The 18784-nt window shown below is 36.5% G+C and overlaps 1 protein-coding gene and 1 pseudogene across 6 annotated transcripts in view; one reads left to right on the top strand and one right to left on the bottom strand.

Annotated features, from left to right (window-relative positions):
* The window catches only part of LOC122328902 (sushi, von Willebrand factor type A, EGF and pentraxin domain-containing protein 1-like), a 502117-nt gene that overhangs the window by 296110 nt on the left and 187223 nt on the right, over positions 1-18784 (bottom strand). The window lies entirely within an intron of this gene.
* LOC122329130 overlaps positions 7826-18784 on the top strand; it is a 33842-nt pseudogene continuing 22883 nt past the window's right edge.

The following is an 18784-nucleotide window of genomic DNA, read 5'->3' on the forward strand; positions in this document are numbered from 1 at the left end:
CTGGACGCCACTTTTTCATACACTTCTGAAGGCCTGAAGTTTCATGATGGATGGATGTACTTTTTATGGGCTTCAAAATCTCAACCCCCGTTCACTCCAATTATGAAGTTTGGAAGAGCGAGGACATTTTGTAATGTGACTCCCATTGTATTCGTCTGAAAGAAGAAAGTCATATACACCTAGGATGGCTTGAGGGTGAGTAAATCACAGGGTAATTTTTATATTCGGGAGAACTATCCCTTTAAAACTTTTTCATTGCGTATGCAGTCAACTTTTCCTATCCCCTTGTAGCTCTCAATAGTGTAGAGGATCCTACAACAGCAGTTACAGGCTGCTTTATTCCCACGGCTGCAATCGGAAGCAGCAGGCAGTGGATTGAGAGAGATAATTCCACCAAGAATTGCCTATTACTAGCATTTGTATTTGCCTGTAGGCGTATGCATATACACGCACAAAATGCTTGCGGTCATAGGAAGACTTTGCCGTAGCCTTACACGAATTCCATTTATGAAAATATTTGCTTTTTCTAACACTGCATAATTCAATTCAAGTTTATTTGCATAGTGTTTTTTTTCACAATACATATTGTTTCAAAGCTGCTTCACAGAAAATGAATGTTGCAGTGGAAATAATCTCAGAGATGAGTGATGTCCAAGTGGCATTACTGTATATCTACTAGTAAACATCATTCAGTTAAACAGACATATTGAACACTGCTAAAACATGCCAATGCATTGTTATTGTGAATCGATTTAAAAGGAAACCAACATATAATGCTATGATAACTTGCTATTTCAACTCTTCTGTGCATGCTCTATATAAGGCTTTTGTATGAGATACCTTCTTTTCACATAATATGCAGTATACTATTGCCAGCACCTGCAGAATGAGTTCATGCTCAATAGACTAGCAGCGAACCCGAGGAAAGATATATAACATAACCTCATTTCTGTCCTCCCCCCTTACCAGATTTCAGCAGGTGCAGATGCCATGGAAACCCATAATGCATTGGCAGTGTAGGTCAGGAGAGATCTTCATGCAACATTACTCTATCATTGTCCCTGTCCACACATGAGTTTTAATTGCCTTATTCTGGGTCTTCATTTCTGTTTATTTGCTTTGGCATAATGGTCAAGTGGTTCTAGTAATGGATTCATAATGAGCTGTCTTCTGGTTTTCGAAATAGGCGCGTATGCATACCAAATGAAAATTTCCCAGTATTTGGAGACTCTTCCTCTCGTCTTTTGCTATATGCTTCTGGTATGGTATGTTTACCATACAACCTCGTTATTTTTTTTTACATTTTTTATTATGCTTTACTGTATGTAAGTAATAACTGCATGTTCTTAGCTTTTAGACTGTAGCTTTTAAAATGCTAATTTTGTATATTTTTACTGAAAAATACTGTTGAGTATTACAGTAAAAACATGTTTACTGTAAAGTCACTTTAACCGTTTATGGTGAAAAACTATAAATGGTTTAACATTGCAGTATATGTAATTTTCCTTTTTTTGCAATAAAAAACTGATGCTATTTTTGGTATGACACATCACATATGATTATGTTTTGTGTAATCAGTATGGGTCTTTCATTATGCATGTGTACCAAACAATTAAAGCATTGTTTTAATCACTGCATTGAGAGGAACTTAATTGGAAACTTCCAGTTTTATATATTGTTACTTTTGATAAGAAAAAAGTCTCATATTTTAAAATATGTTTAAATTTTTTTTTTTCAAGAAATTCAAACAATAAATGCTGTTTTGACACCCTTTGGTGTAGCTTGACAGATCGTTGTTAGTCGTCGGCATATATTGTTTTTTGATAGCTGATGCAGATGGCGATACAAATACCAATATCTTGGAAAGCAGGGCTGCCAATGGTCATGCTGATATACTTTCATTTATTCATTTGTTGACATCTTTTGAAAATGGATTATTTTCACAAATAAATATGTTTAAAAATACATAAATTATATATATATATATATATATATATATATATATATATATATATATATATATATATATATATATATATCATAATGAATATAACATACAATTAACAAGTAAACACTGTAATTAATAAGGCACTAAGTATTGTGGGTAAATAAAGCCAAGTTTAAACTTTCTTGATCACCTCATCTCTAGTGAAGCTGAATTCTCCTGTCAGCTTTCAATCACACACACTTTGCAAGATCTCACAAATGCATTCGACTAAATCTACAGGGTTTTTGTGAAACTAAATGTTCATCAGTCATTCAAAGAATTGTTTAAATTATATAAATGTGTTTTTTCTGAATATTGATGGCAAACAAGAAATTATTATAATGTTTGCCTGTCTATTATTAATAATATAAAAGCAATCGTTATAATCAGTCGACCACTAATCACTGTATAAACGCCTTGACAGAGCATGACTGAGCGTGATTTCCTTCCTCTCTACTACTAGCTTTAACACAAAATAAACGTGAATGAACATCTCATGCCTAAAGTAATCACTCTGTTGTTAATAGTAAGCTTAGCGTATATAACCATTTTAACACGTTATAACAAAATATATTATTATAATTTTGTAAAATATACTTGCTGTAGAACCTTAAACAATGTCATGGCATTTTAACAGTACATTTTTCACAACTGCAGCTGCCAGCTTTTACCGTAAATTTAACAGGTTCATTTTCCAGTGTATGCGAGTCCAGCTCAATGGGCGGCCATGTTTTTTGATGAATGCATTGTGGATTATTGGTAATGCATCATGGTTGTTGTTCTGTTTTCAGCACTAGCTGGAGGAGGGGCTGAATCCGTCACCACATTGTAGCAACTTCATAATTAAACATACATCATGAAGCACCATTCTGTACGTCAGAGCATTGGCGGGCGCACAGCCTTCTCCACGTATTGACCTGTGCTTGAACTAATGTGGTATGCTGCCCCCTGGTGAAAGACTTTCACGCTTTTAGGTGAGGAATCAAAGCTAATGTGAGCATAAATCCCCCCAGCTCAGATAAGGATTTGTGATAATATAAAATCATGATGTTAAAAGGCTTGGGTTTAAATCACTAAATCTATGAGTATCATGATCAAAAATCCAGCATTGGTGTAGAGTAGAGTCAAACTCTTTCCCGTATGTGGATCACTCGCCTACATCTGCTGGGCCTCTCCATCATCGACCCTCTGCCATGGCCCCTGGCACCATCTACTTCATCCTAATTAGAATTAATAATTGAAAATAGGAAATCGATGGGTGCAAATTAAGCGCAGCACGAGTGGGCTTTATTGGGTTGACATTGTCTCAAGAGCAGCGGTTGTTGGTCACTGCTGATCTCCCATTTGTCTTGTGCATCTCCATCTCATACATATCTTTATTTCGAGTCGTTCCTTTCTGGGTGGAGCGTTGTAAACGAGCCTCTTTTCGTGCTTGTTGGCCTCGTGGCTTAGAGAATGGCTTGTGTTTTTCCCAAGGGAGGAGTGGAAGATAGAATTATTAATTTGGTAAAGCAACGGCCCGTGTAACAATCTGCTGAGGAGGACACTTCTGACTTTTGTTGAATAAGCTACTGGTTTGCTGCACTAGGTCATGGCTTTACTCGAATTATTCAGGAGCGTAATAATGACCCGACTTGTGCCTGCATGATTCACTTCAAAGATCTCCTCACCCTCCACAAAAATGCTGCGATTGGATAGTGCCGTCCCGCAGCTTCTCTGTGAAAGGTCTCTAGCACTGTATTGAATAGAAGGTGACTTCTCAAGGCTGATATTGATCTGAGTTCACATCCTAGATATATCTCGTACAAATGACCTAGTTGTATCCACAGGGAGCATCTTTTCTAGACAGCGATTAGTCAGTGCTTAATTTGATATAGATGTCTCTAAACAACCTTCTTTGAATACAAGGTGCTCAAGTGGGACGAAAAGTGTAATGCCCACTTAAGTTGTCTTGGGTTTGAAAACATGATTCCAATTTAACAATGGCTTCACCATCTCATCTTATTAAAACCTAATTATTACATTAAATATTCAATCCCAAACCTCTGGTAAATTCTTGTGACTCAGGACAATGTTTTCATAGGAGTTCCCCCTTTCCACTTGTGTTATATTGCATGTCATTTAGCATTATTTTGGTGCAAATGTTTTGGTGTCAAAAACATCTTTAAATATAATTAATGATGAGGACCAAGGCTGCATTTATTAAAAAACAAATCATTAAAAACAGTAATATTGTGAAAAACTTTTCTGTTTTAAAATGTAATTTATTTCTGTAAAGGCAAAGCTGAGTTTTCAACAGCCATTACATTTTTTTGTGTCACATGACCATTCAGAAACTATGCTAATATGGTGATTTTATGGTCCAAAAAATTGGTTGTTAATTAAAATTTTTTGGAAACCACAATACATTTTATTGCAGTTTTTTTTTTTTTCAAAATCTAAAGAATAGCAATTAGTCTTAAAAAAATAAATAAAATTAATCTTGTGTGAACTTTATAAATGTCTTTATAAGTGTCACTTTTTATCAGTTTTTGAAAAGATGCATACTTGATAAGAAATAAAGTTAATTTAAAAACTTTGATAGGTAGGTAGATAGATAGCTAGATACATACATACATACATAATAATTAGAAAAAGTAGTTGACAATTCTATGGGCAATCATTCAACTATAGATGATCTTACAGAATACTGAAATTAAATTTGTTAACGTGCACAAGTTAGTTGACAAAATGTTAATTTACTGCAGATACTGTAATAGATCAAAACAGTACAGTAAAAGTCTTTACATGTGAACCGTAGCACAGCGTGAGTCATAGCGCAAAAAAGATACGACATCAGCACATCCTTATGCTTCGTGTCTCCCCTGAGGCTTTGGCTGGCAGGTCCCATGCTGCTTCTCTCTACTGGGGAAAAGGAAACATGTAGCAGGGGCTTGTCTGAGATAAATTAGGGTAGGAGGGACGCCCCGGTCCGTCGAGGCTGGCTGGCAGCTGCAGTGCAAGCGCTCCCCCCTCTGTTATTACAACTCAGCACTATCCACCCCACATGACTATTGGCAGTTCCTTCTGTATATTTAGAATAGCATCCATCAGCTCTCCATCCCACATAATGTTTCCCAAATTCCCTAATGTATCCCTAATTCATTCTTTAGCAGTCGGCTCTTTCAGCGCACAAATAAATAACATAGTGATAAGTGTCAGTGGAGCTCTAGACAGCCCAGTGGGCCATTTCACGGTGAGAGTATTGGCAGCTTTTACAACTATACGTTTAACAGCATGTCCAGGAGACATTTATCATCCTAGTGTACTAAACAATCGGCACTTTTGTCCAAAAAAAGAGCTATATTTGTAAAGCACTATAAGTCTGTTCATCTGTTGCAGAACTAAGATGAATGTGGGAAATGAAAATGAAGAAAGATAGGAAAAGAGGCATATGTTTGTTTTTAATTTAAGCGGTAAAGGCACTAAAAAATGATGTTTGCCCTTCTGGAACTTCTGCTAGGAGAACTGACCTTTCCTTTTTTCAAAATACCAAAAAAGAATGACGTTTGGCTCCATTAATGGTGCTCATTTATCTGCAGATGTGGATGAAATATTGCACTTACAGAGTCACAGAGTTTGATTTACCAATATTTAAATGTGCTTCAACACCACAGCTGAATCTACAGCACAAAACATATTTCCAGAGACGTCTGATTACTAAAGGATGACTCTGAAGATATGGTTCTATTTAGTAAATCAAACCATACACTACAGGCCCGTTCACACCAAGCACAATAAATTTAAAACTATAAATTTAACAATAACAATAACTATATTTGCGTCCACACCAGCGAACAAATAACTCTTTAGTTTATAAATAAGTGAGCGAAATGTTATGGCATTTGATTCTCTAAAGTTGTTTAATAAGACAAGTGATTGGATGGTATTGGATGCTTCCAAAGGTTGTCATCAAAAGGACTTTGTGAACAACTTTTGTGAGATGTTTTGAAAATGTATTTATTATTGAAATGATCTAATTTGGCAATTTCTCTTCTTTTCCCTTCTCCCTAATCAGAAAACCTGTGAGGTAATAGGAGCGCAGGACCTATAATTGTTTAAAATTTAAAATCAGCCAAGGTTTGTGGGTGAATATGACTCTTCACTTATTTCTCACAGGACGGAATACTTTAACAGAGCAAATCTCCCATTCACTGTATATTTTAAAACTATCTGTTATGCCACTTTGCCCATATACTTTAATTTACTTTAGTCTTCTTTGAAGCTGCACATTGTTTCAGTGACTTAATAAGGATTTTGTATAACCTGTGCTCTGAAAAACACACTTAACTGGCACGAAACAGGTCTAACGTCATCGGGTGCCGAGTCGGACTTGAGTCACGTAGCACATGGTGCTGTGACATTGTTCAGTAATTAAGACACTCTGTCATGTAGAGACAAACTCCCATCCTGTATTCATCATGGCATAGCAGAGATGAACCCAAACACAAGAGTTCAGCTGCCAAGCTTTGGGATCTTCATTTATCTGCTGGTTTAATTGTCTGGATGCACTTCCTCCAGTCATTAACCACAAAAGCTAAAACTTGGGTGTAAGGGGTTGACTAGAGTATTCCCCTCCACCGCTAGAGCTTTAATTAAAGGAGTGGAATGGGCTGGACTGGGTGCAAGGAAGTAGTAATTGGCCCTGGAGGCATTGTGTGCTGTGATAGAGACAGTGTAATCACACTTTTGTACAGTGCTTCCTATTACACTATCTGATTCAGAAACCCTTGGCTCCGTTACAAACATCTAGATGGCTGCAGTCCATCTATTGGATGATAAAAGGGCAAATGGCAGATTGGCAAAAGACCGATATATTAGTTTTAATCTAGTCACGAAGTGGTAGATGCAGAATGTCATATGGCTTGAGCTTGTGTTTTTATTGAAGGATGCAAAACTCGAATGTAGAAACTTTAGTAAAGCATGTGTTTAGTAAAAATTCATCTAAAGACATCTTCGAATTTTTGGCATGCTATTTTGAGGAGAGACAGGGTAATGCTAGAAGAGGAGTGATGCAAAGCACAGTCTTTTCTTTTTTTTATAGGTTTTACTTTAACAGGGAAAAAACGATTTTAACCTTCATTTGCAAAGAAAATAACCCGGCGTGCAGATGTGGGATAAAACAACCAAATAATAAAATTAAAAATAAGTATATAAATAAATTAACTGCTATTTCAATTTTGGAAATAGCAGTTTTTATTAAGTAAAATTTGCCTTTATTTGAATGTCAGACAGAAAATGCTAATAAAGTAAAGTTGCTTTTTTATTTACTTTGGAATTTTAGCATAAAATATCCTTAGATTTTCACAAAGAATAAAATAAAAATAAAAATTAAATTATTGAAATATGTATCTTTTTTTTTTTTTTGCCTTTGACATTTTGAGAGTGAAAGGAAGCAATAGAAGAGAAGAAATATGAAGTGCAGTTGTTCAATATGTAGGTGCACTACCCTAAAGGCTAAGGCTCAGACACAAAACAGATTTTTAATAAAAAGAGACAGTGTAAGCAGGGCTTCTATATTCCGCAGGAGTGAGATATTTTGTCTTCATAGAAAATACAAGAGTTTAGACACTGGAATCCTCCCTAATTAGCCTTTTGTGATGTTCGTGTTTATTTAGCTGAGCACACAGCTCAAGGCAGAACGTAGCACCAAAATACATACAGTATTTTTCTTGTCAGCCTTAATAATTTTTATATCAGGCCTGCAGCTGAAGTGATTTCACTTGTTTTGTAATAAGGCTTTCCACACTTATGAGAGAACTTCGAGTAGCAGCATTAGGAATTCTCACAGGATTGTGCATGGCGCTGCCCTGCGCTGAGATCTTTCTCAACCAGCTGATCAAATCAGGCCGTACATTTTTCTTCTTATCAAAGTACAGAACACAATCGCACGCTCACAGCTCAGCCCTGATGCCTCAAGGTACAAGCTTGTTGCGAAGAGGAGCATCGGTTGTCTCCCCAAACGCACCCTTTGATTAGCCTGTTTGTGCAATGCTGAGCGCTTTTAATAGGGGTTGCATTGCAGGTCGGTCGTTTGGTGTACTTACCATTGAATCTCTGCCCACACACACCGTCCATCGCCCGACGGGCCTCATCCGCTCTTCCTTCATCTCTTCTCCGATTAGACTCATCCTTACAGAAGCTTTCCTTTAGATACTTTAAATACAGAGAAAAAGGAATAAGACTGTGTGTTTACAGCCTTGCCCGTGGCACCAAATGATCTCTGACTCTTTAATCACGGCTAAATGCTGTCAGAGGGCCCGCAGTGAGACACTGTCTGCGGCGAGTCTGAAACTAAACGCAGAAGAGACGGCCCGAGATAATGGGCTTTAGGAGGAAATGTGCTGAGGCGTCTCGCTGTGGGGGGAAAAGAGGCTTTGAGTCTTCAATGGCAACATTTTGTGCTGCTTCTGAGCACCAGAAGAAAAGACTTCTGCAAATTAAGCTAGATTTCTACTTTATTTGTCCTCCTCCGCAATGATTCAGAATGGCTGCAGATGAAGAGGCCGGCGGACTTGGATTTGCCGTGTTGAATGGAAAGGAAACTGTTTGCGTCCCAGTATGAGGCTTCTTTGAAAGTGAAGCGCTCACTTTGGGGCTGATGGGGAGTTGACGAGGTCCGGGGGCCGCTGAGTGAGGCAAACGGTGGATGCGTTGTGTTTTTCTGCTCTTTTTCTCTCATCAGCGTGGGAGAGCTGTGAGGAGCGTGATGAGTGCTGATTGACTGCGAGCCGAGCAGACGATGAGCGGCTCATCCGTCTTCGCTGACCTCCCGCAGGTTTCCTGCCTTTAATGTGCCCTGGTCATTTGTGTGGTGTGAGAGCTCAACCGACAGGAGAACTCATCCGTAGCAGATTTAGTTGAATCAATAACGTGCCTCCTGCCCTCTTTCAGCTACTTAATGCAGCCTACGTTACACCTCCTGGGAGAGAGTCGCCGCAGCACCAGGTTATTCTATGACCCCCCTCTGTGCCAAGCTGTCTTCTCGAAGTGCTGATCATCCACCTCATGTTTGTCTGGCATAGACGACGGATGCTGGTGTCTCGCAGCAACACAGTCTTCATTAGGGCTCCATCCACTTTCGAAGGGTCTTCTGAGATTAGTTAAGCATCTGGCACTAAATATGGACTGGTTTCTGTGGTTGTTTAAATCACAAGGTAGCTTTAACTTGAATTTGTATAAAACCATCATCTAAATGACAGATACTATTCAAAAGTGTTGGACCTGTAAGAATTTTAAATTCTGTTTTAAAAATGTTGTTAAACTCACTTATTTTATTAAAAATGCTGAAAAAATATATATCTATTTATATTAAATAGTTTTCTATTTGAATATTTGTTAAAATGTGATCAATAATGTCATGGCTCAATATTCAGCAGTCATTATTCCTTGCTTAATCACATGATTTTTCAGAAATCTTTCTAATATGCTGATTTGGTGCTCCAGAAACATTATATGATACTGTTGTTTTCAGGATTCTTTGATTAGTAGAAAGTTTGAAAGAACAGCATTTATTTAAAATAGAAATATGTCGCCACAAAACAAGTGATATGGGTAAAAAAAAAATTACTTTTATTTTACATTTATTTTTTACATGATCTTTACTTAATATGCTAAAAGATGTATGGTTGGCTACTAAATACCTGTGCGACTTGACTAGTTTTGTGGTCCAGGATCATATATATTGTAACATTTAAAATGTCTTAAATGTCACTTTTTAATTTATTTCAAATATCTTTCAAAACATTTTTGAACGTCTGAACAGCTGTGACGATGCAGAAATATTAATAGTTAACACAGATTTTTTTAAAGTATGCAGTAAGGCAAACCAAAAGTGCTCTTAGAGTCGAAATATCTCCAGATACATGCAGTAAAAAAGATTGTAAACAAATTTAAAGGAATCAAATTCAATGTCTATGGTGGTTATGGCCCTTTTTTATGCTAGTTAATACCGTGTAAACACAAGAATGAATGTGTCAGTATTTTATAGCATCTCTGGGCCACTTTAGGTGCGTTTGCAAGATTAGCTCCTTGTGGATTCACCCTTTTTATTAATAGTGTTTGCCTTCAGCATGGTATTAGCTTGTTGATAATTTAAAAAGAATATATGAGGGGATGTAAATAATCTATGCTTTAGCTAATCCCCACTCACAGTGGGATTCACATTATTGACAAAACACTGTACAAACTTGCATAAGTCAGCATAAGTTCTGTAATAAAATCCTATGACTTCACAAATCTTGTGTCTCTGCAATTCCAGGACTGCAGGTCACAGTTTGGAATGTAATAAAATGAGTCTTACTGATAAGCACGAGTTTTTATCCTCAGCTCTTACTGGAGAGTGGCGGCATCTTAGTTGGCGGTGTAAAATAGCGTTCTTTCTTCTTCGCTGTGTTTCAGGTTGTGAAAGTGGCCACTGGGGGCCCACTGCAGCAACCGCTGTCAGTGCAAGAATGGGGCCCTGTGTAACCCCATCACAGGAGCCTGTGTCTGCACTGACGGCTACCAAGGATGGCGCTGTGAGGATCAGTGTGAGCCTGGCTACTATGGCAAGGGCTGCCAGCTGCAGTGTCAATGCCTCAACGGTGCCACCTGCCACCACGAGACGGGGGAATGCATATGTGCACCAGGCTACATGGGTCCCATGTGAGTACCAGGATAAAACCAGTTTGCAATATAGAGATATGAAGGTTAGTATGTCTTTCCGGAAACATATTCTTGATACAGAGGACACAAGGACAAGTTGTTACTCTAGTGAAAAGGGTAGGTTTATTTTTGAAAGTCAATTTTTGTATAGGCACACACCTCTTGACTACAAAAAAGCTATTCAACCTTTACAACATCTTTGCCAAGGAGCCACATTCAGCTTTTGTGACCTTTTGTGTTGTTCACAAAAGAACCTAAATAAATGTTTGTTCTTTTTCAGATAAAGTAAAACCATAATGATTTGTGCAACGAGAAATATGGGGAAAAAAATAAAAATACAATATAGCTCTTTGAATAAAAATAATAGGTATAATGTTAATGATATTAACAAGAAATTCTTTTAAATCAGTTAATTGGGAAAGACTTTTTTTATTGTTTTTATTTTTTTCTGAAGGGTCATCTTACACTGAAGACTTGAAAAAACATGAATTCTTAGTCACTCAAGCACATGAACAGAAGTGTATCTTTTTATATATAGAGGAAGTAAATTGAATATCCGTAAAATATATCTATCGATTCAGACCTGGAGATTTTTAACCTATGTGACAACTGTGACAACTGGCCCCAGTCTCCCATGCTAATCTACATATTAAATACTTACTCTTTGTCTATATTCATTGTTAGCATAGTGAAAACACTGTGAAGTTCTTGTGAGGTTACTTTAAAAAAAATATGGTTGGATTTTTTCTTTTTTTTTTTTTTTTGAAGCATTTGTTCTAAAGTCTTTGAACGTTCTTGTGTTTTATGTTGCAATCCTTTGCAATGGCTGCCTGAGTTTCAAGTATTTCCTCTTGTGGTTCGGCAGCTGTGGAGAGCGATGTCCCTCTGGAAGTCATGGGCCACAGTGTGAGCAGCGCTGCCCCTGTCAGAACGGAGGAACCTGCCATCACATCACTGGAGAATGCTCCTGCCCTGCTGGATGGACGGTAAGAAGCTGCACACGGGGGGACCGAGAAGGTGGAAACGTGGGGACAAATGGAAACTGAGAGAATAAAAGACAGAAAAGAAACAGAGAGGAATAAAGATGAGGAGACAGATGATAAGGAATGAGCGGCAGAAAGTGAAGGAGAGTAAAAGGGCAAGATACTGAAACGACGGAGAGAAGGTGAGTCATGCTTAAAGGAAGCAAGGAAGGAAAAGAGAGAGTAATTAGAAGGAGAAAGGGAGGGTTAAGTGAATAGAGGGAGGGTGAAAGAGTTTAAGAGGTAAATGAAGGAAGGGTGGAGGAGAATCTGAATGTAGTGGGTAAGAAATGACACTGATCTGAGTCTACTTGGAGCAGCTGAAGTTATTATTTGGAAGCCAATTGTGTGAAGTTTGCTGAGCCTCATTATTGCTCTTTTGCATCATCTCAAACTCGTAAAGAGGACATATCAAAACACAAGTTTCCTTTCTCTTCTGAAAAAAGCTTACTCGATACAGTATGTAGACGTACTCTAATATTCACAAAGCAATGCTCCATCTTCAGTTCACCGTTTATTAAAACTAAACTGCAAAAATGGGTCATTTAGAAATTGCAATAGTATTGACATCATAACTGTGTACTGTACATTTTCATACAAGCTGTTTACATATAAATTCAATGATTCAATTCCAGAACCTTGCTTAAAACTCTTAAAGGTACAGTAACAAAGACTGGATTGGATCGTGATCATGTAGTCATCAGCTTATCTGCATTACATAAATGGCTACAGATATATACAATATGGCCTTTTTCAGGGGGACAAATATTGTTTCTGCATAATTCTTTAATCTTTACTAGTTGTATAGATTAAATACACTTATTTTATATACTGTATGTTTACCTAAAAATTTATTTCCCATAATTAAGTTAGGTTTTTCCAACCTGTATGAAAAATGCTATTCTAAATGTTTATTTTTATTTTGAAAAATGTATTGGCTGCTACTATTTTTATTTTTGAAATGCTTTCAAGCTCCAAAATTACAAAAAGCACCAATAAAGTATTAGAGAAGTCTATGGCTTTGTACGATGAAAAGACTGAAAATTAAGTAAAAAAATTGTTGTTAATTCTTTGTAAATGGGACCCTCATGGAATTTTTTCCATTGACAGTGAATCATAAGCTTTCCTGCTTTAAAAAGTTGGATCATTTAAAGTTAGTAGTTAAAAAGTATTACGCAGTTATCTTTTGTGGTGTTAAAGGACCTTCTAAGAGTTTATTCTTGTGAAACAAAGTAAGTCGTATGGGTTTAAAAATGGGAGTTGATGATGATGCAATTTTATTTAAATGAATTGTTCCTGTAAATCAATGCACCTTTAATGGGCATGAATGACAAATTTTCTCTGCCCTCTTTCTGGACAGGGGTCTGTTTGTGCCCAGCCATGCCCATTTGGCAAATACGGGATCAACTGCAGCAAGGAATGCTCATGCCGCAACGGAGGACTGTGTGACCACATTACAGGACAGTGCCAGTGTATGGCAGGATACAGTGGCCACAGGTAGAACAAATACCTAGTTCCAAGCCTATTTGTGTTATTATTTTTCTGTGTCTTTAAAAAAATCACCACAAAAGCAGTTTGTTAACAAGCCTGCAAAATTTGGTTGCTGAATAATTGATTAATTGTCTTTTTACTGCTCTGTGTTTACATTCCCTGCATCCTCCGATCCCACTCCGAGATCCGCACTAGATCCATAAGTTTCTGCTCATTAATTACTAGTAATGGAGTTTTATTAGTATCAATTGAAATTGCTCAGTGCCTTTATTTTCCCGTGTCTTCTGCAGCAGCTTAGGGTTTATTAGCGCAGTAAAGTGATTGTCTGCAGAATGAAAACACTTTCAGGACAGACACTTCTTATCCTCTAATATTTAACAAAATTGCCCTCATTCATTTGGTCTGTGACAGGTGAATTAGCCCAGCAGGAATAATCTCAGATTGCGTTAGTACCCCCTCCTCCCTTCCTGCGAGTCCTTCTCACACCCGTCTCTCCTGATACAAACGACGCTGGTGTAATTTCAACATGAAACATACCTAGTCCGTTTTATAATTTAATTGAGCTATTTATCTGTCTCCTAATGGCTTCTTTGGACACTCAAGATTGATGTTCTGCCAGGATTGTATATTGAAGATCTTGTGGAAGTCGTTGTTCCTTAAGTCACTTTGCTATTCAACAGAGAGAATGAGCCGGGGTCTAATTGTATTCACGGTAATTAATGACTGCAGTCTTAGTTTGCTGTCGCCCCAGGCGAAACCAAGGGGCTGATGAACCTGAGGCACCAAAAATGATGCCCAGAGCATTGACCATTGACCCTTAGATTAGAATGACTCTGTAGTCTACTAATACTGCTTGTGTTATTCTGACGGGCTACTTTTTCTTACAGAGCCTCTCTGACTAATGAATAATGTAACAAAACATTGCTTTGGGGTTTTCTTTCCTCACTGTTCCCAGGTGCCAGGAAGAGTGTCCGGTCGGCACATATGGACCTCAGTGTGCCCTCCACTGTGACTGTCAGAATGGGGCTAAGTGTTACCACATCAACGGAGCATGTTTGTGTGATCACAGGGATTCAAAGGGCCTCACTGCCAGGACAGGTTCTGTCCACCAGGCCTTTACGGTCTCATCTGTGACAGATATTGCCCTGTAACGCCACCAACACACTCAGGTGAGAATATATATATATATATATATATATATATATTGATGCAATATTGGTATCAGGCCCAGTACTGAGCTCCTTTGATTAAACATTCAGTATTAATGCCTGTATAGCAGATGTGCGCAGGCTGATAAGCAAAGCAAAGTGGATTGAGCGTGGGGTGGCACAGATGTGCAAGCTTGTTGAGTGCATATATCTCTTTCTCACAGACATCACTGTTTGTTGTTCAGGCAGATATGTCAAAAACAAGTGAGCAAACCAATCCACTAGTTACTTAACCATAATGAGGGAGAGAGAGTGCATACTTCTGTTGTGTGACCTTTTATTGATGTTCACTCACTTAGCACTCATAATTTGGATTAAAACTAAATCATAAAAATATGACAATTTATGGGGCATTCACTATAAACATCAGTTTTTTACAGCCTTAACCGTACATGGCGAAAGTGAAATATCTGAAAAGCACTAGGCTGCAGTGTACATGTCCCTCTCATTCTTCACCATTCTGCATTATATTAGTGGCTTTGGAATATAAACCAAAGCACATTTCAGATGAAGAAAGCATGACTTCTACACTGTGTTCCAAATTATTAGGCAAGTTGAAATACTGGTAATATTTCCCAAGAACATTTTGCCAATCCCGAACCACATCAGTCTTAATAACTACTATTTATTTTGTATTTAATCACATATAGGTGATATATAATTGTCTGGTAAGGCTGAAAGCCATAAAATCGTTATATTCAGGTTTGACAAATTATTATAAATGCTGTCTTTTTCCAGATAAAATGAGGCAAAATAGAGATTAAACTTAAAAATAAATAAAAAAGTGAACATAAAAGATTAAAAGTAAAAAATTATTAAATGCCCATGAGAAAGATGCAATACTAATGCAATAATAGAATTAGCAAAGTTAAGGAATTGGACAGGAAATGCTCATTGGGTCATCAGAGTCAGAAAAAAAAAGCGTTTATATTTTTAAAAGTTACAAATGCAATGAAAATATCAGTACTCTGTATCGGAAAGTACAAAAATAAAAGTATCGGTATCAGGCAGAGTACTAAAAAAGAGGTATGGGTGCATCCCAAATATTTATATGTATTTACATGTATATTTATATTCATATAATTTGGATTATAGATAAATATATTCAATATATTAACATAATATATTTTTCTTAAATGTATACATGCATGTGTTTGTATATACATAAATATATACAGTACACACACAAATATTATGTGTACTTAACTTTTATTTTGGATGCAATTATATTAATGCATATATTAATATTTGCCAAACAATTCACAGAAATAGAAAAGTCAAGAAATAGTACAAATAGTACAAATACAAATAGTACTCCGTTTGCTTGCATTCCTTTACTGCCATTTTTAAAAAGAAGACTTGATTAAGTTCATGCTTATATCATTAATTGGACTAAATTACAGCCTTAATTAGATCATAATTTCCAATTGCAATTGCTAAACAGCTAGATTATTTGGGGCAAACATTACATCTTGGTAGAGTTCCCTACGGTTAAGCTAAATTTCAATCCTACAATCATCACTTTTCTAGCCAACTTTTCTTAAGTTAACCTCCAGAGCCATGGGTGAGTAAAGAGCTCCATTTGAGTCCATTTGACTTCATTTGACTTGCAAGTAAAAATTCGAACACCTTTCAACAGTAGCATAGCACTTGCTCTTTATCGCGACCTGTGCTTCATTCATTATTTCTTAGCCGCGTTCCTGGCTAATGCAATGTTAATGCCTGGTATGGGTAGATTAGGCCCTGAGACACTGGGGCTCATTACTACATGAAGGAGAGAAAGGACACCCCATTTATCTGAGTGGAGCTCACAGACACCAGGATGGATGAACTCAAATGGTTTTAGTACTCAGATTTGGCTCTCTTGTTCTGGAGACCAAAGTGTTTCTGTTTAGATGCCGTATACACAACGTATCTTTAGGCATATTTGTACTTGAATGTCGATCTGTCTTTTCTTTTCAGCTGCCACCCACTGACAGGTGAATGCTCATGTACAGCAGGATGGACGGGTCTATACTGCAATGAGACCTGTCCCCCAGGTTACTATGGAGAAGGATGTAGTGTGCTGTGCCAGTGTGCTAATGGAGCAGACTGCCACAGTCTCACTGGGGCCTGTATCTGTGCCCCAGGCTACACAGTGAGTCCATGTTTATCATTTATCATTGTCTACATTCATTAAATACTAGTAAATCTTGCCATGCTGATATATCGTCACATGAAATTGACTGCTGAGCATTGATGATTATAGCTGCTAATGTTCTGAACTAAAGGATGGTCTTTTTTCATATGCCTTCCTAACATATAGGCACATCTATACACCTGCCATTAACATCACTCAAACCTCTCATTTGTAACATAAACACAGATCGTCCTAGACATCAGTTATAGACCATCATTTTTAATTTATTAATTACTTACCAATTAATGAACTAATTAATTGATCACATATATAAGTACCTGCTCAAAACAGGGGTTTGTGGTTAAGTTAAAATAAAAAAATGGTTTATTATAATTTTATGTTTATGGTATTTATGTTATTTACTTTTATTATTTATACGTATACATACAATATGTATACAGTGCAAAAGTACAGTTCTAAGTACATGATTAAATTCATAATTTTTTATTATATTATAATTAAGTCCAGACCTAATTATATCACAATTTACTGATTAAATAAATCAGTTAATTTAATTATTTAATCTTATATATCAATCAATCAATCATTTTTATTTATATAGCGCTTTTAACAACACAGGTTGTATCAAAGCACTGAATATATATCTTCAATCTCCAGATGAGAATCCTGATCAAAACCATTCAATTGGTGGTAATTTATTTGCAAAAGCTTATTGTTGTTGTTTTCATTTTCAAAAATCTTTTTTATTATGTTATCATGTATCATGCTTTTATTGTGTTAGTTATCTGGTTTTGTTTTTTACCTAGTCAGTATAACCCAAATGCAGTTTGATTAAGATTTATTGGAATGAACAATAAAAAAACATAATTTTTGAGAATTGTTAAAACACTAGAAGAAGAGCTATCTGGTATATATGTAACACCATGCAGTAAGAAAGAAGTGTAGTAAGTTCCTCCCAACAAAATCCCATCACAGGCGTTCACAGGAGACACATTTATGTGACACAGGTGCAAACAGCAATGTGTCTTGGCTCAACACTTGTGATCAGATGACTGAAAATGGTGTCTAAACAGAGCCATAGATATGACATATGAAAGTGGCAAAACTCATAATTACATAATAAAGGTTTATGATTGTGGTTTTAAGCGAAAACTGGAGCATCTTTCAGAGGACATTTCTAGTCAGCACTTCCCTTGATCTTTCTTTGAAAAGTTTTTGTGTCCTGATACTTAAAGCAGAAGTGTCAGCGAATACAGTTTATTGCTTTGAAAATGATCTCTATAGTGGTCTCACGCACAAACATACACACACACACACACACACACACACAAACACATCACCTCCAGCAGGGAGGCTGGGAACAAGGTGAGAGTCTCAGCTATGCTACTTTTGCAATGCTTGTGTCTTATTACACAGCAGGTTTAGACTTAACACAAAGACCTTGTGAAACACAGAAAGAAACGCAAGATACAAGGACTCCAAAATAGATTGTGATATCTAGGCAAGACTCTATATGACATAAATAACAAATCGTTTTGTTATTCAGTTGGTTGCACATGGCACACAATCAACCCGGCCGTGTTCTCTGATGAACAAAGGGATGCTAAAATGAAAGTGATAAGATGCAAGGAAAGAGCTTGAGAAAGACAGATAGAGATGATCATATCAGTAATCTGAATTTATTTTAGAGAGATGTTAAAATAGATGGATGATTCATTCTTTTGCTTCACCGCATGCCTCATAGTATTGCTTACATAGTGTTGTTCATCTTGTTCATCCTCAGAAGCAGATGTACTTTATTTTAGAGCTAGTAGCTTTAGAGTTAGAGAACTAAGAGAAACCAAAAAAATTGTTTGGTAGTAACTAAAACTAAAAGTAGCGCTAGCAACTTTTAAATAATATTTACAAAATTTAATTTAATTTTAAATTCACCCAGAAATGTTGTTCAGCCAAAGATACATATACAAATATATAAAATATTTAGTAACATCTGTTTTCTATGTTTTGTATGTCTTTGACTTATATGAACTATATTATATGTATTTTTATGTTTTTTTAAATAATAAAATTATTAAAAGTTTGGGGTCAGTGGGAGTTTTATTTATTTATTTATTTATTGTTATATTGTCTATAGCATAAAATTTCAATAAGAATTATTTATTTATTTATTTTTATACATTTATTCATCAAGGACACATTAAAAGGATCAGTACTATAAACATTTATGATATTTAAAAAGTTCTTTTAAGCT

This window comes from Puntigrus tetrazona, chromosome 23 (genome assembly GCF_018831695.1).
Source record: "Puntigrus tetrazona isolate hp1 chromosome 23, ASM1883169v1, whole genome shotgun sequence".
In the NCBI taxonomy this organism is placed as follows: Eukaryota; Metazoa; Chordata; class Actinopteri; order Cypriniformes; family Cyprinidae; genus Puntigrus; species Puntigrus tetrazona.